Source organism: Mauremys reevesii, unplaced genomic scaffold (assembly GCF_016161935.1).
Source record: "Mauremys reevesii isolate NIE-2019 unplaced genomic scaffold, ASM1616193v1 Contig85, whole genome shotgun sequence".
Lineage (NCBI taxonomy): Eukaryota > Metazoa > Chordata > Testudines > Geoemydidae > Mauremys > Mauremys reevesii.
The window spans coordinates 164696-187055 of record NW_024100901.1 but is presented as its reverse complement, the minus strand read 5'-3'; the positions used below and the strand labels follow the sequence as shown (position 1 = coordinate 187055).

The 22360-nt window shown below is 53.1% G+C and overlaps 2 non-coding genes across 2 annotated transcripts; one reads left to right on the top strand and one right to left on the bottom strand.

Annotated features, from left to right (window-relative positions):
- Nucleotides 1–5307: 5307 nt before the first annotated feature.
- On the bottom strand, nt 5308–5447 carry LOC120394944. The gene has a single exon (XR_005592440.1). It is a non-coding gene; the product is annotated as a U4 spliceosomal RNA (small nuclear RNA).
- Nucleotides 5448–10528: 5081 nt separating this feature from the next.
- TRNAL-UAA lies at nt 10529–10610 on the top strand. The gene has a single exon. It is a non-coding gene; the product is annotated as a tRNA-Leu (tRNA).
- Nucleotides 10611–22360: the final 11750 nt, after the last annotated feature.

Sequence of the window (22360 nt, the reverse complement as noted above, 5' to 3'; positions counted from 1 at the left end):
TGCCCTATTAAGAAAGAGTTTGGGGATCCCACAGCAGCCAAAATCACCATTTGGACAAGCACCCCCATCATGCAATGTGGGGTGGGTGTGACCATGCACATCAGCAACAAAAGGCCTTTACAACACATCACCAACAGATGGCAGGGTAGAGTTCATTCTGACCCTGCTTACACCCTCCCCCCCAGCCAAGAATTGGTGGTCCTGATAAATCACACTCCCTATTATACCAGCTCACTGGTATTGAATGCTGAAGTTATGGCTAGCAAAAGTAGCCACCCATCTCTGCCCTGTAGCATCCAGCTTAGCCCTTGTTAACACAGAAGTCAGTGGATTGTTCTCTGTCCATACCTGAAACTGAGCACCAGACAAGTAGTCTGGAAATTTCTCAGTGATGGCCCATTTCAAGGCCAAGAACTGCAGCTGGTGGATGGGATAGCGAGTTTCGCTATCAGGCAGTCCTCAGCTGGCAAAGGCTACAGATTTACATTTACCTTCCACTTCCTGGTAGGAGAGTGCTCCCAGACCCTCCAAACTGGCATCAGCATGCAGGATAAACAGTCTGTTGGGTCAGAAAGGACTAGGACTGGCACATGAATCAGGCAAATAATGATTTCCCGTAAAGACCTGTCACATCTCTCATCCCGCCATGTCCCCAATGGAGAGGAGAGGAGCCCCTCCCCTGTCCCAGGCCAGGCACACCAGATCTTTGGGGGGAGGTGTCCATGTCCCAGCCTAGGTGTGCTGGAGCTGCTGGAGAGAGAAGTTCCTTCCTCAGCCCGAGCCCACCAGAGTTGATGTTTCAGTGGGGGAGAGGTATCTCTCACCTGGTTTTTAGATGCTCTGATGAGAGGGAGCAGGAGGAAGATTTTTCTTCTCCTTGCATTTCAAACCCTTCACCCCGCCCCCAACCATTTTCTGCTCTAGCCTGATCTCTCTCTCACGTCTCCCGGGCTGTCCTTAGCCATAGACAGCCACGTAGGGCACCGCTAGGTTTGGGGGCACGGCTCTCCTGGGAGCCTGGACAGATGGGAAGCAGTGGAGCAGGCTGCTGGATCCTAGAGAGAGCTGAATGCAGCACAGTCTGAGGGAGGGGATTGGCTGCTGGGGTCTCTGGGAAGGGGAGGGGGTAGGGGTTGGGGAAGGAGCTCACCTGTGAGTGTGACTCTTTCCCCCCGGCTGAGGTGAGGTGAGGCAGGCTCTGCGGCTCTGGAACCAGTGTCCTTTGTTGTCCCCCATAACATCCATTCTTCTCCCGCCCTGCCCCATGGAGCACCCCCTCCTTTCTCCCTCCTCCCCAGGAGCATCCCTCTCTCTCTCCTCCCTCCCCTCCGTCAGGGCTGGGTTGGGTGAGGTGCTGGGGGGTAGGTGGGGGGAGGCTGGCTACCTGCTGAGGAATGAAAGTGAAAGTAACTCACTTCCTCGGCCAGGATTGGAATGTCACACGGGGCTGGGCTGGGGTTAGCCAGATGTGTGAAAAATCAGGACAGGGGGTTGGGGTAGGGTGAGCAGATATCCCTATTTTATAGGGCCAGGCCCAATTTTGGGGTCTTTTTCTTATATAGGCTCCTTTTACCCCCCCACCCCCACCCCCTGTCCTGATTTTTCACACTTGCTGTCTGGTCACTCTAGGTGGGGGTAATTGGTGCCTATATAAGACAAAGCCCCAAATATCGGGACTGGCCCTATAAAATCAGGACATCTGGATCTGGTCACCCTAGCTGGGGAGCGCCTCTCCCCCGGGCTGCCAGTGATCCATCTCATCCGGGGGGAGCTGCACAGGGCAGGATGAGCTGCTGTGGCTCCATGGGTGACCTGTCCCTGAGATCAGATGCTGGGCTAACTTCACCATGGTCCGTAAGGCTGGTGGTAGTGCCCATTGGCGTGTGATTGGACCTGAGGGTTTGCTGCTGCTGTTGCCACTTTGCACCCCAAGAGGTGGATTTGGGGGTCTACTGCAGCTGTTGGACCAGCAGGCTTGGGGGTGAGCCAAGCATGAAAGCAGGACTGTGTTGCCATTTAGATTGTCATTTAACAACTTTGTTTGCCAAAAATTCTTGCTAACAATCCTGAATCCAATTTCAATATTTTTTTTTTAAAAAAATCAATATCTTAGCCAAAAACAGAAAATTAAGTTGTTGACAATTATTAGTGACAGGTTTGGTTTGAGGCAGGGAGTGGGCCAGTTTTCATCAGAGAAACAAAAAATGTCGACTGACTTTCCCATAGCCTGTTACTCCTGATAAGAGCCCTCCAGCAGCTGTAATATGCTCATCTCCTTACTAGTGTATAGAGCAGGGGTCGGCAACCTACGGCACACACGCCAAAGGTGGCAGGTGAGCTGATTTTTGATGGTACGCAGTGGCAGGCTGAGCGGCTCAGCCCATCACTGCTCTGGGGTTCCGGCTGCTGCCCTATTGCCAGCTGGGATACCGGCCGTCGGCCCCACTCAGCACCTGCTGCTGACCTGGGGACCCCCAAGGAACCCCAGGCTGGCAGCGTGCTGAGCAGGCCGGCTGAACCACTCAACCTGCTGTCAGCCTGGGGTTCCATTCACTCAGCCGGCAGCGGGCTGAGCAGGGCCGGTGGGGGGGTTGAGTGGCTCAGTCTGCTGCCAGTCTGGGGTGCCGGCAGCACTCAGCCTGCTGCTACTCCGGGGTTCCGGCTGCCGGCCCCTTGCCAGTCAGGAGCCCAGCCGCTGGCCCCACTCTGCCTCCTGCCAGCCTGGGTGAGCAGAATCCCAGGCTGGTAGTGGGCTGAGGGGGGTTGGCGGCCGGGATCCTGGCTGGCAGGAGTTGGTGGTCAGAACCCCAGACCAGCAGCGGGCTGAGCAGGGCCTGGGATCCTTGTCTAGGGTTCCAGCCACCAGTCCCACTCAGCCCGCTGCCGGTCTGGGGTTTCATTTACTCAGCTGGCAGCGGGCTGAGCAGGACTGGTGTCCGGGACCCCAGATAATAATAGTTTATTTATATATTATACACATAGAGAGAGACCTTCTACAAATGTTAAAATGTATTACTGGCACGAGAAACCTTAAATTACAGTGAACTTGGCACACCACTTCTGAAAGGTTGCTGACCCCTGGTATAGACTGACCATATGTTGTACTAAGATTCTCCTGCTTTTTTTTTTCCTGTGAGTCAGTATAGCTTTTGCCAGCCCAGAAGTTGGGCAGCCAATGTTTTACGTTTTCACAATGTTTTCTCCAACTTTCATAAAGTAAATATATAGTTAATATAAGTTAAAAAGGCCAGGGACACTTCCTTGTGAAGAATCTGTACAGCAGCTCATGCTAGAGCTGTGAAAATGTCAGTTTTTGATGGAACTTTAGAGGCAGTGATTTATCATGTATTTTATCATGTGAATGTGCTGCTATTGCTAATGTCTTTCCAAACAAAATAAGGCACAATAGGACTTCTGTAACATTTCTGTGCGACCTTAATCTAGATGAGATGATTCTGTGCTGACTTCATTTTGGTCACTTTGTGCTTTACCTAGCAGTAAAACTAGGGTTATATTGTCCCACTGTTTGGAAACCCAGCTTATTAAACTGATTTTGCAGCCAAAAAAGCCAGAAAGATTGCTTTTAATTAAAAACAAATCTTTGTTTCAATACCTCTTCATAGAAATTTCCAATAAAAATTAGACAAATTAAAAAAATTATATTATTTGCATCATTCTGTCAAATCAGAATTTTTTCTATAGGGCTACTTCTTTAGTGCTAGTGCATCAGCATTACATTGTGCTTCATTAAGTTAAACTGCTTTAATAACGTGAATGTGGCAAGTTTTCAAATAGTGTAAGCTTATATTTGTGTTGCTAAGAGCAGATCAGGCACAGGGGCACCAGTTTCATAATCTCGCCTAGGGCACCATCAATCCTAAGGACGGCCCTGCATGCCTCAATTCTCTTTTTCCTGGCCTTGTTCCAGAGCCCTCACAGCCCAATTCTCTGCCCTAACATTGAGCCCTCTACTGCACCCTGAACCTCTCATTCCACCCCCACCCCAAAGCCTGCACCCCCTAGCCAGTGCTCTCATCCCCCTGCACTCCAACTCTCTGTCCCATGCAGCCTGATTTAGGGTGTACTAATAATATTAATTTGGAAAATATGATGAAAATTTAATTTATTAGCTTACATTTTATTTAATTTAATTGAGTTATAAAGTTACAGTTGCATTACTGCTATTCAAAAGATACATATGGCATTATATGCAACAAAGTTTTGGTTAATATACTCACACCCTTCCTTGATAACCTGGTGGTAAGAGACACGGGACCAGCCTTGCAGTTCAGGTTTCTCAATTCTTGAGTGAAAGATGCAGTGCTTAGAAAAAGCTAATGTTACTTTGGGTTTACTTGAATAAGTTAAACTTAAAATCAAATCCTAATAAAGAATAAAAACTTAGGGAAACCAAGCTTAGCCGAGTTACTTTGAAACTTAAAGTTTAAGAACAAGTACAGGCACCTACTGATAGTAGATAGAGAGAGAGTGGAGGAAGTAAGTCAGAATGACAGAGCGATGTGCTCTAGCGAGGTGGGTTACCTCTTTTATAGGGCACAAGCGCCGGAAATCCTTCCTCCTATGCCCAAATTTCATTCCTTACCCACAAAACGTTAGGGTACGCTTACTTCATAGGCTAGTATGTTTGTGCCTGTTGATGACATGTACATATGCACATAAGTTCCCTTGTGGTGTACCTGTTAATTCTGTGGGTACAACACTGAAAAACCCCTTATGCCATTCTCCATTGTCGATTGGTCTAGGTAAAGGTCTTAGACAAGCGTGGGTACTTCTCTCTTTATTTAACAAGATAAAGGTCAATTTTCCTTTCTCTATAGCATCTCTATAGTGTAAAAGGTCACACTATAGAGATGCTAACTTTGCCTTAGCTTAACATACAGGATATGGCCTGTAGGTCCTCTTAAGTCATGTGCCCCAGCCCCCTAATCATTTTTATTGCCCTCTGCTGGACTCTCTCCAGTTTGTGCACATCCATTCTCATGTGGGTCCCAACCCCAAAAGTACTCACATTTCACCCCAATGGCTCCAAAACGTACATAGGGTGCTGCCATGGTCAAGTCACTCCCGAGCTCTCCAGTGGAGCCTGCTGGCAGAGAACAAGGTGAAAATTAACCAAGACGTTGCTCAGTCAATTCCCTCTGCTCCCAGCAGGTGGTATCGGAAACCTCCAAGATCACACACTTCCCTTTCTCTCATCAGCTTCAGGCCCCAGGGTTACAAATGCACAAACCAGTTGAGATTCTCCCCTGGGCTCAGGGTGTGGGGCTGCTCTGAGGGGATGGACTTGCACATTTGGGATATTAGTGCAAAGATACAATTTCAATTTCTCATAGAGAAAACTGAGGGCATTGGGAAAAGTTTTCAACTAGCAATAATCACACCTCGGATTAACCTAATTGGCTATGATACTGCCACTTCTCATTTAGTGAAAGGAAAGCTGCAGTGACAGCCTGGTTACTGAGATGCAAAACACTTTCCTCCTGGGAGAAACAAGAAGTTAGAATTAGAAATTTACATAGTTTGTTCCAGTGTTGGCACAGGTTTAATTTTGCTTCTGTGTAGGTTTGTTTCAGGCTTTGACCTGTTTTGGTTTATTGGGTTGTTTTGTTTTTTTTAATTGGAATGGAGCTTTTAATTGACATTTGCTGGATTCGAATGGCTGACCTGCAACACCAGTTTTGACATAGTTCTGCATATTTTATACAGATTTGGCCAGTATTCAAGGATGTGATTCCTTTATGGGAGGTTTTAGTGGTCAGGCTTATTTATTTTATGTTATTTTCTCATCCTGCTGTAGCACACCTTTTTGATAAAATGTTGAAATTATTAATTTATGGCATTTGTTAGTTTTTATTTTTAAAAACAAAGTTTTTCTTAATGTTTGGGTTTTAAATTAAGCATTGTTTTTTGTTTCAATTTTTCATTTAGGTTTTTGTTGTTGATGGGATCTTTAAGAACTTTGGATTTAAATAATATTTTTATCTCAAGGTTCCAAAGACTCAGACAAGGTTTTCATCTCGAGGCCAAAAGACCAAAAACATCAAGACACTTGATCATATCCTTGGATAGACCAAGAGACTACTCACACTTGATCTGAGCTCATAGTATTAAAATTTGGACAGATTTAGATTATTAAAGTAAACCGTTTACTATTTTATTTTAATAAAGGTTGTATTGCTCCCATAAAGGGTGGGGCCAGGTGATGGGGGGCACAGCCCCCCAATTTTTTTTGTCTAGCCCATCTCAGTCCCCCGCCAAACGAGAAGAGTCTGATGCCACCCCTGCTGGTAACTGGGTGTCACTGCTATATCAAGGAAACACCTTCTGTGCATTACCCTCAATGACCACGAGGTGTCACTGCTGCGCCAACGGAGACACCTTCTGTGCATTACCCTGATTGGCCACTGGGTGTCACTGCTGCGCCAAGGGAGACATAAGAACGGCCAGTCTGGGTCAGACGCAAAGTCCATCTAGCCCAGTATCCTCCTGTCTCCTGCCAGGGGCCCCAGAGGGAATGAACAGAGCAGGGAATCATCCAGTGATCCACCCCCTGCCGCCCATTCCCAGCTTCTGGCAAACAGAGGCTACAGGCACCATCCCTGCCCACCCTGGCTAATAGCCCTTGATGGACCTGTCCTCTGTTCATTTACCTAGTTTTTTTTTTTTGAACCCTGTTATAGTCTTGGCCTTCACAACATCCTCTGGCAAGGAGTTCCACAGGTTGACTATGCAACTGCCCTGAGTTTCCCCCCACCCACCCCGGGTTGTATCTGGAAAAGAGGATGAGGATGAGAAGAGCCATGATGTGTCTGTCACTAGCTGGTGCCTCAGTTTCCTCTAGGCAGCAGTGCTGCAGGCTCCTTTGGTCAGTTCCCGTGCAACTGTGTCGGGGGAAGGGGGAGTAGAGGCTCATGCTCCCCAGCCCCACGTCCCTCCCCCAGCAGCTGGGGAATCCAGGCCAAATTTAACCCTGGTAGCTGAGCCGGGATTAGCCTGGGCCGGGCTAGGGCTGGGGAGGAATTGTGGGGGAGACAGATGCACCCGCTGTGAGGGGAGATCCTCCCATTCCCTGCCAACCCTCCTCACTCCTTGCAGCACGGCGCCCCCTAGCACTTTTTACTCTGTCGTGGGGGTGTCTGCTGCCTGCTTCTCCCTTAGCATCATCTCTCCCCACCCTGGGGCACTGGCATCACCTGTTCTGTGCAAACAGGCAGACCCCGGTGTGCCCCATGGTGCTGCCCTGCAATTGGGGGGGGGCAGCTGCTGGATGGAATATGAGGGTGGGCAAGGCTGGGGACCAGGACTCCTGGGTTCTCCCCCCAACTCTGGGAGGGGAGGGGAGGTTAGGGGGTAGAGTGAGGGAGGGGCAGGACTGGGATCCAGGGCTCCTGCTTTTTCTGGTTTTCTCCACCTCCTGCAGCTGCCTTGCTCCTTTCAGTGCATTTCCTGTTCCAAATTCATTTGCTGACTTGTGCAACCCACCCCAGAGGTGGCTGCATCTCTGTGTTGGGTGAGGCATCCTTGAATGCATCACCTCCTAACCGTGTCTCTCTCTCCCTGCAGGTGACCCTGCAGCACTCGGCAAACATCCGCAAGATCGTGGGGGGCGCTTTGGGCATTGGGCAGGCAGGAGCCAGGGGCCCAACCCCCGCCCAGAGAATGGGACCCAGCCCCCCCTATTTTTTACAGGGATTAAAGAGGGCAAAGGGGGGCAAATCAGAGGAGGGGGGTGGCCAGGGTCTGAGCAGGGGATGGAAATTGACTGGTCAGGGGGTCAAGCAGCTGGAGGCAGAGTTAGGAGAGGGACTGAAGGGCAAAGTCAGGGAGGGGGGAAGGAGCCGGAGTTAAGCCCAGGGGGAGGCGCTGCCAGAGGGTTAAACCCCGGCACAGGCAGGGGCAGAGGGGTAACAGTTACCCCGGGGGGCTGAGACTCCAGTGTTTGCAAAAACAGGTTGGGGGGAGCAGAGGGGCTTTTCTATTTCCCCTCCCACAGGCAGCACCTCTCAGCATGGGCTTCCCAGGGCTGGGCTCTTAAAGGCACAGGCATCCCACTGCCTAGACACTGCAGCTCCTCTCTGATGTAACCTGCTGAGGTGCTTCAGTAGGGGACTCAATTCAGTGAAACCGGACATTCCCTATACACCCCCCAGCCAGGGGGCTGTGCACCCCCTCCCCTGAATTTCCCCAACGCCCCCCCCAGTGGTCAGGTAGTTACATGCAACACTGCCAATGTTGTCACTGGCTGCAAATCTGAATGAAAATTGAAACATTAACACACACTTTAAAAGCAGATCCAACGTATGAAAAATACTTGTACCTGAGAAAGTAAAATAGGTTTGAAAAGTCTGGACAAAGCCTGGTTTCCTCACCCAGCTGTTGTGTTTGCTGACAATGTCGGTGCATTGGCTTCGGCAATGTTGGCCAACCTCAGAATTTCAAATGATGATTTGGAAGCGAGGTGTGAATGAGCTCTCCCCTGACAGCTAGTGATCAGCCAGGGTTGGGGGAGGCTTTGGGACCAGCCTGTATTTACATGAACTCACCTACTCTGCCGAGGTGTCCAGCAGACAGAGCTGGGCCGCCTCTGCTCTAGGTGCCCAGAGGAGGAGGGAAGGTGTGTGGGGCTCCAGCCTGGGAATCTTCTTCCCTCCTGCCAAAACCTGACTATCAATCCCAGCCCTGGCTCTCCTTTCTTCAAGCACCATGTGGGCCCCAGGAAAAGTGTGGCAGAAAGCACAAGGCCCCAACTTGTGAAGCAGCAAGAATCCCAACCACCATGGTAGCAAATTCTAGAGCCTCAACCCATTGCCGCCATCCCAGCCAGAGACCTGGCTCTAGGAGGTGTGAGTCATCCAGCAGGACCGGGGAGACTGGATCTTGCACAACTGGAGACAGGGAAGTTGAGAACTGTGAGCTCCAGGGCTTTACCACCAGCCAACACAAGGGCCCACTGAGATTTGAACTCAGATTGTAGAATTCAGAGACCTGAGTGCTGCCCATTACACCATGGGACCAGCTCATGTTGCCTTTTCTGCACATCAGTGACCCTCATGGGGCTGGCTTGTGTAAGGGGGCTCTTGGCCCTTTACTAAAACTTAGTGTGTGTGTGTGTGGTGTGGTGGTGGTGGGGGGTTTGGTTGGCTAGTTCCCAGTCCCAATAGAAGGGGGAAGGGCCAATGGGAAATCAGGACCCTGAGACTGACAGTCCCCAGGAGCAATGGGGAGAGGCCAAAGCTCCAAGTTAGCCGCACTGACAGGCCAGGCAGTGCAATGAGGGAGTCACCAGGCCAGGGGGTCCCATCCTCCGTGGGAGCTGGAAGTGCCTGGGCCAGAGTGGGGCAGAGCTAAGGAGAGAGCAGGAGCCCGAGAAGAGCCGGGGAGCAGAGCTGCACAGGTGTAGTGCCAGAAACTGCTCCCTGTAGGACTTTGCTACCTGCAGCAGTTACTGAGACCTGAGGTTGTTCTTATTTGCTGACTTGTCCTAATTGGCTAAAACTTGACAGTGGTTTCTCTAGCAAAGGCCAGTCCCTGGCCCCTTGCTCCAGACATCCTCATTCACATCAGGCTGGGGTGACCAGATGTCAAAGATGAAATATCGGGACGCGGGGGGCGGACCAAAAAAAAAAAAAAGCCGGAGACTCCGTCCCCACCACCAGGTGGCAGTGGCACAACCCCGTCTCCTCCCAACTCTCGGCTCCGACCCCCGATACACCCCCAGCTCCCCTGTCCCCTCGCTCCTGGGCCCAGCCTGGGCTCCGAGCTCTGCAGCCGAGCCGCGCTCCAGGTCCCTCCTGCAGCTCCCGGGCAAGGGGCGAACCAGGCAGCCGGGCCCAGGACCTCCTGGCAGGAGCGTGTCTGCCCCACGTGTGTCTCCGCCCCCTGCCCACATGGGTCCTGCCCGCTCCGCACTGCCCCCAGCACCACTGCGCTGCCCCATAGGCTCCAGGGCTGAATTTGGGGAGAGATCTAATGGGGCAGTGAGGGGGTGGGGCTGGGGGCAGGGCCAGGGTGAGGATTTGGGGAGACATGCAATGGGGCTGTGAGGGGGTGGGGCTGGTGGCCGGGCCTGGGGGGGGATTTGGGGAGGGATCCAATGGAGGAAGGAGGGGGCGGGGGCGGGAGGGCGAGTGTCCCTCCGGGCTCTGCCTGTGTGCCGGAGCAGAGGGCAAAATTGTTTGTTTGTCCAGTGTCCCGACCAAACATCGGACGGGACGTGGGACCAACAAGCAAATATTGGGACAGTCCGGATAAAATCGGGACGTCTGGTCACCCTACATCAGGCTTCAAGTTGAGAATCATTTGCCCTTCCCGCTCTGTGGGAGGGGAGACTGTTAAACGCGCTCTCTGTGCGACTGCACACGGCTAAGCAAAGAGAACAAACCCCCAATCCCACCTGTGCTTTGGGAGCCAGGTTTGTGGTGGGAATTCTGTAGTTCAGATGATTTCACGCCTGGGCATTGTGAGTCTTTACCAGTTTCTCTGGCATTGGGGCAGTTTTGTGCTCACAGCTGTGATGGCCGAGTGGTTAAGGCGTTGGAGTTAAAATCCATTAGGGTTCCTCTGCGCAGGTTCGAATCCTGCTCACAGCGAGGCCTGTGTTTTAGCCAGTCTCTCACCAGAGCAACACCTCTGTACCAGGGCCGCCCAGAGGGTGGGGCAAGAGGGGCAATTTGCCCCAGGCCCCGAGCTCCACAGGGGCCCCCATGAGAGTTTTTTGGGGCCCCTGGAGCGGGGTCCCTCACTCGCTCCGGGGGGACCCGGAAAACTCTTGCGGGGCCGGGCGCAGGAGCTTCTTCTGCTCCCGGTCTTCGCCGGCGGGGTGGGTCCTTCCGCCCCGGAGCGGAAGGACCCCCCGCCGGCGAATTACCCCCGAAGACGGAGAGGGACCCGCCGCCGAAGTTCAGCTCGGTCTTTGGCGGTAATTCGGCGGCGGGGGGCCCTTCCGTTCCGGGACCCGCCGCCGAAGTGACCGAAGACCCGCAGCGGGCCCCCACCGCCGAATTACCGCCGAAGACCGGGCTGTGCTTCGGCGGCGGGTCCCACTCCAGCGGTAATTCGGCAGCGGGGGGGCCCCCGCCGCGGGTCTTCGGGCACTTCGGCGGCGGGTCCCTGAACGGAAGGGCCCCCCCGCCGAAGACCCCGGGCCCCCGGAATCCTCTGGGCGGCCCTGCTCTGTACAACCCCCTGAGACACTCTCAATTCTCTCCCCACCCCAAGTAAATCCTGTTCTGCTCCTTTCAGAGAGATCCCTGGGACACCCCCTCACACTGTGTCCCTGAGGGGTCAGGCAAACTCTCAGCACCTGAAGCCTCTGCCACTCACCTAGTGCCCCATAGATTAGCCATAGCCCTGGTTCTGCTCCTCTCTCTAGCGTGTGAAAGGAGCCAAGTCAGTGAATCCATGGGAGCTACGGGGCTGCAGAACCAACAGAGCAAAAATAGCTGCTCAGGGCCCACTGGCAGCCAGCTCCCCCCACCCCCACTACCAGGGGCGGCTCTAGAAAGTAGGCTGCCCCAAGCAGCGCGGAGCGCTGTGCTGCCCTTCCCCGGTCCCGCGGCGGGTCCCCTCTTCCCGCAGCTCCGGTTGAGCTCCTGCCGGCATGCCTGCGGCAGGTCCACCGGAGCCCGGGACGAGCGGACCTGCCGCAGCCGCGCGCCTGCGGGAGCTCAACCGAGCCGCGGGAAGACGGGACCCGCCGCAGTCATGCCTGCGGCAGGTCCGCTCGTCCCGGGCTCCGGTGGACCTGCCGCTGGCATGCCGGCGGGAGCTCAACCGGAGCCACATGCCGCCCCCCCGGGAAACGGCCGCCCCAAGCGCCTGCTTGGCACGCTGGGGTCTAGAGCCGCCCCTGCCCACTACAGGCCTTGCCGACAAGCTCCTCCTCTTCGCCTTCAGCACCTCCCACCTGCCAGTGACCAGCTGTTCAGTGGGGTGCAGGAGGCGCTGGGCCGGGAGGGGGAGGAGAAGGGACAGTAAGAGGTGGGGGAGGGAGAGGAATGGGGCAGGAAGGTGCAGGGCGGGAAGAGATGGGACAGGGGTGGGGGCTTGGGGGAAGGGGTGGAGTGGGGGCAGGGCCTGGGGAGGAAAGGGGGGGATTTATCACAGACCCCTCTAGGGCCGGCCCTGAAGAGAAGCACCGACTATAACAGTGACAATACAATTGACCAGCATTGCGGGGGAGGCTGAGGGAGATCCGCACTCACCAGGTCTCTACTCTCCCCCACGGTGAGCCAGACACTGCTCTCTCCTGGCTCTCACTCTAGCAGCTGGACGCCAAGGAGCCATTTCCCCACAGGAAATGCATCGAGTGCCCCTGTGGTGCTGGGGGGCTGGCGCTGCTGCTGCCTGTGGGGCTGGCAGGGGGGCTGATGTCTGCACAGACTCTCAGCTGCCAGGCCGGAGGGGGCACTTGGGACCTTACCAGACCGGCTCAGTGAAGACGGGGGGTTGACAGAGCAATACAGATGCTCTCCAGAGCACGGAGCAGGAGCCGCCCATGCAGCCAGGCAATGAGCATTTCCCACAGCCTGGAGCCAAGGGGGAGGCCGCAGCTGCTGTTCCAGCTCCTCGGGGACAGGCCCTGTCAGCCAACAGCCACTTCTTACTCCCCACAGCTAAGGGTGCCGGGTTCCTCCGGTGGGGGTGTGGAGCAGCCGTTCGTTTTCCTGTTCGCACTCCTCTGCGGTGTGAAAATCGGGGAGGGGAGGCAGAAGCCCCACTTCCCTCCCAACATGACACCCAGTGGGGGAAGCCAGGACAACAGGGTGGGGCGGCAAGTGGTGGCCAGACTCTCACCGCCAGGGTCTAGCCTAGCTCAGGGTCCAGCTCAACTTCCTCCCCGCACCACTGGCCCCCAGTCCCCTTCCACCACCAGGTCAACCCGGGCACTAGGGCAGGAACCGGGTGAGGCAGCAAGTCAAGCTGAGCAAGGCAGGCAAAAGCGAGTCTTGTCTTCATGGGCCGCTCCCAATGACGTCCTTTTTGTGTGCAACTGCTGCAAAAACATCCCGGACAGAGAAGCAACAGGCCAAGATGCTTCTATAGAGCTGCCAAAGTAGCTCAGTTGGGAGAGCATTAGACTGAAGATCTAAAGATCCCTGGTTCTAATCTCTGGCTTTGGCAGGTCCTTTCATCCCTCTTTGTGCAGTGGTGGCTTGTTCTCTGGGAACACAGTGGTGTTTGCACCCAAGATGAGCAGGGCTGCCCTAGGGGGTCTGGAACAAAGCAATTTTGGGGGCCCCTTCCATTAAAAAAAAGTTGCAATGCTGTATTCTCATGGGGCCCCTGTGGGGCCCGGGACAAATTGCCCTACTTGCCTCCCCTGTGGGTGGCACTGAAGGTGAGTCCCTGATCTTGGATCTCTGCAGTAGGAAAACATAGAATGGGCTTCTGCCCCTAGTTGGCCCACCTGACCTTTAACAAGGAGAGATGGGAGCTGTCTTTCCCAACGTGGCAGGAAGAGAGTGAGGCAGGGTGACCCTCAGGAATGGTGCCAGAGGGCTGCTGGACAGTGACAGGCAGGGACTGGGGGTGAAAACTCCTCTGTGCAGCTGAGCAAGGGCAGTACCAGGGAAGGGGCATCTGTAAAAGTGGCCCTGTGGAAGGTGGCAGGGATTTGGGGGCCCAGGAGGAGGCGCTTGATGTTCAGTGCCTTGGAGCAGCTGGACTTCGACATGGTGGGTGTTCAGGAAATGCACATTAACAACTCTAGGGTAGCTCAATGGGCAGAGGATGATTGGTGGAAGGGCCTCCTGGCCAGGGAAGAATGATGGGGCTGGAGTTTTGTTCTTCACATTGGCGGTGCGAGTACAGAAGGTGGTGGAGCTCCGACCAGGGAGGGCATTACTGGTGGGCTTTGTGCTCTGTGGCACTGGTTACTGCTATATTAGTGTGTATGGTCCCCAGTTAAGGCATGAGAGGGAAGATCAAAGGCTCCCTTCCTCTGTACTGCATGATGTTTGTTGTTGGGGAGGATTTTAATTGTGTCAGCCGGCCTGAGCACCGCTGGTCCCGTTTTCCCAACCTTCAGAGGAAACATTTTTACAATGAGCACTACCTGGCGCAGGTCTGTAGTGAGGTCGGCTTAGAGGAGCTCACTCCAGCCACAGAGGGGGTTCACCTTTCTGCGGGGACAGACCAGGACTCGCATTGACCAGATTTATGCTTAGCTTTTGTGTCTTTAGCATGTTGCTCCTCAGATTCTTTCTTGGCCTGACTTGTTAGACTTGACACTTAACAGGCCAGAGTTTGTGCACCTTCCTATTATCCTCACTAGGATCTGATTTCCAAATTTTGAGGAATGACTTTTTGCCTCTAACAGCCTCCATTACTCGGCCATTTACCTAGAGTGGCGTTCTGCTGGTCGTCCTATTGTCGTTTCTGATTTAGGGCAAACGTTTCATCTGAGCCTCTAATTGCAGTGTTTTTAAACAGTCTGCATGCTGCTTGCAGGCACCTAACACTTGTGACAGCAGCTCCTTTTAATTCCCATCCAACCATCTGTACTTATGCCGATAGGTCGACTTTAGGTCTTTAACTTTGAGCGGTAGCTGAGAAGATGGTAAATCGGGCAGAAACCTGTTCGACAAACCTCTTCATTTCCTTGTTATTTCCTGACTTCTTCATTCATCGCCTTTTCCTTATTTCCTGGCTGAGGCGGCGGCCTGCCAGGGAGCTCCCCGGCACCTCTGGCTGCCTGGGCTGAAGGCAAGAGGCAGACCTGGGCGTGGCGAGGGCCTCCTGTCCCGGAATGAGGCTGCAGTGCTTCCTGGTCCCCTTTTCCCACCCACACCGGCAGGCGGCTGCTGCGGGAGAACACGAGGGAGGCTCTCGGGACGCCAGGCAGCGCTGTGTGGCTGTCAGGGGAAAGACCCTTCTTCTCTAAAGATGGCTGGCAGAAAGGTGGTGCTCAGCTCTGTCAGCGACCTGCCCAGTAGCCTCGCTGCCAGGGGATGCAGACATTTCTGTAAGGTGCAGAAAGAGGTTATTTGGCTTCCAAGTTAATATGAGAAATATGCATTTAGGAGATGGAATTTCCTTTTTTTCACAGGGCCCCAGTGGCCTAATGGACAAGGCAATGGCTTTTTAAGTCAGAGATTGTGGGTTCAAGTCCCATCTGGGGTGAAAAACTGCCTCTATATTGCAAGGAAACCTTAGCCTTATTTTCACCAAGAAAGCTGGGAGATGTTTGAACGCAAAATATTGGATCTTGGGAAAAATGTCCCAGAAATGGCATCTTGACAAATGCTTTCTAAACCCATCAGTAGCAAACAATTAATGCTAGTGTTTGTCTGAGACTAGAGGGAAGGGGAGTGTTTACTCCCACACCTCAGTGAGTGAAACAGACAGAAAGAGCAAGGCCGTCCTGAAAGAGAATGGATCTGTCTGGAGACAAAGCAGCCCCTGAGAATGAGCAATGGTGTGAAAAGAAGAGGTTGAAATGTGTGTTAGATGTTAGTTAGTGTTAGAGGGTTTATCCCTTCACCCTCCCATTACCGGGTCCTTCTTGCGTACACACAGAGCAGCAATACGCAAAGTCCTAAGGTGCAAACAATGAGATGTTTATTGGATTGAACTTCCAGCAAGCAATGATTCCAGTTTCCTTCCTCGGTGTCCCCATCCCAGCCCTGACGCCACAGAGCCTTGCCTGTGTCCCTGTTCCCATTCTCCCCCTTAGCAAAACATAGGACATATGGTGACACATTTCCTGATAGGGCCAGGCATCAAGGTGGAAGGTGCTGATATTCCATTTGTCCCACTGCCCCGTGCGTAGTACAGTGCCCTGCACCTTCTCTCGTACGGGTGTGTCACACCTGTTCCAATTAGTGTTCCAGACTTCCCACTATAGTGGGCCCAGGAAGGTTGGGTCCAGGTTGTCTAGTACAGGGGGGAGGGGCTTACTCCATTACTTCTCGGTTATTTCCATAGGCAACGTAACACAAGTATACTTAGCAATACACCAGCCACTGTAATAATCCACAGCAACACCGAGAGACCTGAGCACTGCAGCATGGTCCAACATCCCGGCCACCACCGAAACACCTCCTCTCCTCCTTCGACGGGGTCAAGCTCTTAACATGTCCAGTCGCTGGCAGTTGCAATACGCTGCCGCTGCAGGTTTTACGTGCTTTTGTCCATATCATAAGTCCATTGAATGTCCACAGAGAAATGGGTTATTGTCCAAACCAACTTAACCACATGGTGTGGAATCAGGCTGTATGCGCTGGTTCGATTATTCACAGCAGTAAGATTCACAGATCTATCTGTGCGCCAAAGCCCAGAGAGCAGCGTGTAGTGTGGAATTTGGTTAGGGGCTGGTGTAATTGTGCCCCCAGTAATATGTACATTTCCAGCAAAACACCTCAGACACAGTACACCCAATTGTCCACCCCTTGCCATGGGCCATTGGGTGTGCTCCTCCACGGCCATCAGGGAGGGGCACATTCAAACATCTTCTCTGGATTTACACCATTTTACACACCCCTCCATTGATTCCCAGTGAGCAAATCCCCTTCTCATTATTCCCATAGGGCATGTGGGGCCCACCTTAGCTGCCGATTCACTTCCAGATACCACGGTAGCTATTACACAGGTGCTGGCCTCCTAGTTGAGCATTTTGAATGTCCACACACATCTTCCCTCAGGTCAGCCTTTTGAAGCCATCCCCACCCACGTCATGAGGTTTTCTGTTCATTGAAACACAACAATGCTAACAACAAGACAAATACCACAGACAAACAACACAAAACATAGATTCATGGTATTATGGGTTAGTCTTTTGCTGGCACCAGCTTGCTTGTAGAGTGTCTGAAAAACAAAAGAAACAATTTCCACACACACCCCCGGTGGGGACAGATTAGTGCTTAATAATAATAATACCACTTCCTTTTACAAATTTCCTTGCTAATTGCAGGAAAAACAGAAGAATTACCTCCAGGCTGTCCTTATTTTGTTCTATAGTCAGATAGTGAATTACCCCACTCGCTGTTCCTTTATGAAACTCATGAAGTGGTGTGCCTCAGTTTCCCCTCTTGCACAACAGACCCAGTTTGCAATAGTTTCTCTGCTGTACCAAGCTTTACGTTTATCCTCAGGTAATAGCTGAGAGACAGCTTTAGATTTAGCTTTAGCACTGTACATACACACACACACTCCTTAGGGTTAACTGTCCCCCTTATTTTCAGGCTTGACTTGTTTTTTCACCTCCCTTTCCTGGAGGGCCACAATCTGAGTCTTCCAGTAGCTTGTTTGCTGACCAGATGTATTTATTATTTGCAGCTCCTTTGTGCTGCCACTGATGGGCAGTTCTCTCCTTCCCCCATCAGCTAGGTCATTTGCATTCACCCCGGCTTTCGGGCTTGGCTTTTGGATCCAAAGCCATCAGCAGCTCAGAGACTATCTTAAAAGGCACACAAACAACTTCCACCGGAGTTCTGATTACTTTCCACTTTCATCTTCTGCTTCAAAACATACAGATCTGAAAAAGAAACCACAACCTATTGTGGCTCCCTTTGGAGCCCTAATAGGGTTTGAATTAAGTACCAAGTTTTGGTTGCATTTCTTTTACCCCTTCTCCAATATACACTGCACAGGTCCTGGCACATTCCTTCCATAGTTTAACCTTCATAACATTATGTTACAAAACATAAGTCTCACTTTAGGTTTTTAAAACCTTACACAATTACACACAACATTTTGTTTTGTCTAACATCCCTTGCACTGCAATAATTTTTTTTTACACAACTGTACCCCAATTACACGTCCATCTTGTACAACCAGAGACAGCCAGGGGCAGGCACGTTAAGTGCCAATAGAAACCCCGGACATTCCTTTAGTGATTTTGCTAACATTACCCAGGAGTCAAATCATTTTGATGAGATTATCTCTCCGCCTGCTGCCTGCAGCCGTCCCCTATAGACCATTTCTGTGGACAAAGGGCCCATTTCCCCTCAGAATGGCTGTGAAGGCTTCTCAGGACAAAACTTTACCTGACCCTCTTGTATAATTTAATTACTAAGCTTCCATCCAACGTGAGTGCACAGAGCTGCACATACAGTTACATTTATATAACTGGGTTTTATTATTAAACCAAAAACTGCCCTTCTTGTAACACCACAACTGTTGCCTTTTGCTATTTCCACAACTCCCAAATGTTTACTTTCCTCCAAACTCTGTATTATTAATTTTTGCAAAGCCCTGGGCGGCTGCACTGCAGTGCTGGGGTGACTCTGCAGGTGGAGAAGCTGCTGTGGAGCAATGTAGAGCAGGTGCAGGAAGGAGCCAGGGTCACTATTCACATTCTGAACTGCACAATTTTCCAAATTTGGGAATGTCCGAGAACAATTCTAAGGGGAAGGTGAATGCAGAGCAGTGACACTGGAGATGCCCAGACCTCCAATGGGGGCGGTGTGGAAATTAATAATGGGAAGATCATTTGCGAAATTAGTCGTCACTGACAAGATTTGTCTCTGTTCTCATTTCACATTGTGGTGTTGTTTAGCAGAATCAAGACATAGTTTTACTGTATTAATTAAACACGTAATTTTATTTAACCAAGCCAAAAACTTAGTGTCACTTATTTTTTCTCTGTCCTAGCAAGAACTAAATGAATTTTGTGACTTTCTGGAAAGTGCAGCGAGATTAAATGTGGGGAATTCAGTCCCTGTGTTTGGAGCTGATGTTTTCCTCTCACAGGTCAGTGCCTGCATTGAAATACCAAGAGGGATCTAAGGGCTGGTGTACGCTGGGCACAGGGGTGTTTGCAGAAGGGGCGGGGCCTCAGGTGGAAGGGGCGGGGCAGGGCGTTAGTCTCCCCCAGCTGGCGGTTCTCGCCCTGCCCATGGTGTTGCAATGACAGAGGCTGCCCAGGCTGCACTTGTAGCGAGGTTCCCCCACTACGTGGCCGCGCAGAGGCTGCAGGAGACAGGCAGGTGGCAGCAGGGGAAGTGGTGACACAGGAGCTCTCAGCAGCAGGGTGAAGGACAATGCCGTGGAGCGGCAGCGACGCAGAGTGAACAGGGCAAACCGAGAGCCAGTTGAGGGAGTGTCGGCAGCAGAAGCGGAGGTGTCTTTTGATGCCTTCCCCTCCCTCCCCCACTCCTGGGGCTTTGCTGCCCAAGAGGAGTGGGGGTTGGGGGAAGGAGAGCGGAGGGGTCTCTTAAAGGAACATTGGATTGGCCTGTCACACCGCAAGGTGAGAAACTGAGGCACAGCACTGCCCAGCGTACTCTGGGGTGGGGGGTTGCTGATGAGCGTAGATTTGAATGTGGTTGTGGGGTTTTCCCAAACTCAGGCTTGATTCTCTTTCCCTTTTAATAGAAGTTCTCATTGGCTCTCCGCCCACGCAGAGCTGGGGAGTGGGGGCGTGTTGCCTTTTCCCCAGGCTGAAAGGTGACACCTGCCTGGCGAGTGAGGGTCGGTTTGGGTGACCCCCACTCAGGGCAGGCTAAGGGCAGGTCTCTGCCCTTTACTCAGCCCAGGAGGAGTTTTTTGCACTAACATCCCAAGTGTGCAAGTCCGTCCCCACAGAGCAGCCCCATAGGGTGACCTTAAAGAAACTGGAAAATGGGACAGGGCGTGGGGGGTAATAGGCTCCTATATAAGAAAAAGTCCAGCCAAACCTTTAAAAACGGGACATCTGGTCACCCTGGAGCAGCCCCGCACTCCTGCTCCCCGGTTGGTGCGTTTGTAACCCGGGGGCTGAAGCCGACGCGAGAAAGGGAAGTGAGTGAGCTCGGAGCTCTCCGGTGCCACCTGCTGGGAGCAGAGGGCAATGACTGAGTGACGTCCTGGCTAATTTAAATATCACCTTGTTCTCTGCCGGGTGGCTCCACTGGAGAGCTGGGGCGTGGCCTGATTGTGGCAGCACCTTATTTGCATATATTAAAAGCAGCAGTTTGGGGCCATTGGGGTAAAATAGGAATAAGTTTTGGGGTTGGGCCCCACATGTTTATTGCAGGCTGTGGGGAGCCGGGCTGAGCAGAGCCTGCCCCGACGGGGTGTGTGGTCACCCTGAGCTGGGAGCGTGTTGCCAGATATGGGGAAGGGGCTGGGTTAGGGGTAAGGGTGGCTGTAGAAAACTGGAAAGGATTCCCCCATTTTTGGTGTCTGGGTGGAGTTCTTGTTGTGTAAATAAAAAACAGCAGTGGGGGGACAAGGGGAGTTGAGACTTGTGTTTTGCGGGTTGCTGGGGGGCCTGACCTGAGCCATCTGGGGCGGACTGCTGCTGGGTGGGGTAGGATGGGGGGGTGCTGTCTGTGTGCTTGAGAAGAGGGGCAGTTCCTGGTTGGCTGGTGCTGGCCTGTCTAGTGTTTTCTGACAGCTGAACTCCCATTGGCCTTCAGGCAGGGCGGGTCTCTGAAACCTGGTCTCCCATTGGTCCCTCCCCAATTGACGTTTCTGACAGGCTCAGCTCCCATTGGTGACGTTGTCTGACAGCGATGCGGGGCGGAGCCGCCAGAGCCTTGTGCGCTCAGAGCTCAGCGCCCGCCCACGAAAAGCGGCGCGAGGCCGCGGGCGGGTCCCGCTGCCTGGCGGAGGAACAGAGACCGCAGCAGCAGTGCCAGCGAGAGAGCCATCAGCCGGTCCTTAGTTTCTGCTTGGTAAAGGCAAGTCAGTGGGGTCCATCGGTCAGAAAAAGAGTCCCAGGACTTCTTGCTGGGCGCCAGGGTCCAAAAGCAGCGCATTCCCTCCTGGAAAGGGCTGTGTTTCGAATGTCCGTCCAGTGCGCGTTGAAGGGAAGGATCTGCGTGCCAGGGAAGCTGCGTCCCTCCAGAGGCGCTTGAGACGCCAAAGGGGCCGTGGGTGCGTTTGTGATGAGGTGAGTGTGAAGTGTGGACGGGGGAGGGTGGCAAGAGGAGGTTTTGAGAGGACAAAAGGTGCTGCTGAGCTGGTAGGGGAGGGCAAGGTCCCAGGCGGGGGTTGTGTGAGGAGCTGTGTGGGCCCGGAAAGGCGTCGTGCTGGGCAAGGGCAGGTGAGGAGGGCCAGGGTTTTTCCCAGGGCTGTTGCTGCGGCCAAGGCCTTTGGGAAGCAGAAGAGGGCCAGGGGTGCTGTTGCCTGCTGGGGCCCATGCGATGGTGTAGGTGTACGCTGACCATAGGTGGTCTGTGGGAGCTGGGGCCCCTCCCTATGCCCCTTTCCTCGTTAGTATAGTGGTGAGTGTCCCTGCCTGTCATGCGGGAGACTGGGGTTTAATTCCCCGATGAGGAGGGTGACCTCTTTTCAAGGGGGGAACAAAGAAATCCCTGGCCTGCCCACCCCATGCCTTGCATTCTCCTTCAATGGCCACTTCCCTTCTTTTGAACTGATGACTTTCTCCTCCAGAGAGACAATTCCTCGCAAGGACACGCTGGCCCTAGCCAAAGCCTCTCCCTGGCCTTCCGCCCCGGGCCCAGCTTCGGGTCCTGCACGTGGGGCACGTTTCCAGAGCGGCAAAGGAAATAGGCTGGCCAGGGCATGAGGACAATGGCCCAGACAAACCGGGAGGGACTTGGTCCAGGGGTGGAGGAAGACAGAAAAAGGGACAGGCATGGGATTGGCTTCCTCTATTTTTTCCTTTGCTCAGCATTTTACCTGTGACTGTAATGGGCAGACTTGAGAAATACCCGTGGCCGCCGGCGATGTAGGTGGCCGCCCCGAGAGCGCAGACCTGAGCATTTTGCGCTGGGCTGGTGCCTGCTCGCACAGCGCCTGGCCGTGATCGTAGAGTGGTTAGTACTCTGCGCTGTGGCCACAGCAATCTCGGTTCAAATCTGGGTCATGGCATTAATTTTTGGTGGGGAGGAGCTATCCTGCAGCACGCCTCGTGGCTCAGTCTGATGGCGTCCGTTTGCAAAGAGAGCCATCGGCCGGTCCTTAGTCTCTGCTTGGTAAAGGCAAGTCAGTGGGGTCCATCCATCAGAAAAAGAGTCCCAGGACTTCTTGCTGTGCGCCAGGGTCCAAAAGCAGTGCATTCCCTCCTGGAAAGGGCTGTGTTTCGAATGTCCATCCAGTGCGCGTTGAAGGGAAGGATCTGTGTGCCTGGGAAGCTGCGTCCCTCCAGAGGCGCTTGAGAAGCCAAAGGGGCCGTGGGTGAGTTTGTGATGAGGTGGATAGAAAACTGGCTAGATGGTCGGGCTCAACGGGTAGTGATCAATGGTTCCATGTGTAGTTGGCAGCCGGTATCAAGTGGAGTGCCCCAAGGGTCGGTGCTGGGGCCGGTTTTGTTCAATATCTTCATTAACAATCTGGAGGATGGTGTGGACTGCACCCTTAGCAAGTTTGCAGATGACACTAAACTGGGAGGAGTGGTTGATATGCTGGAGGGTAGGGCTAGGATACAGAGGGACCTAGACAAATTAGA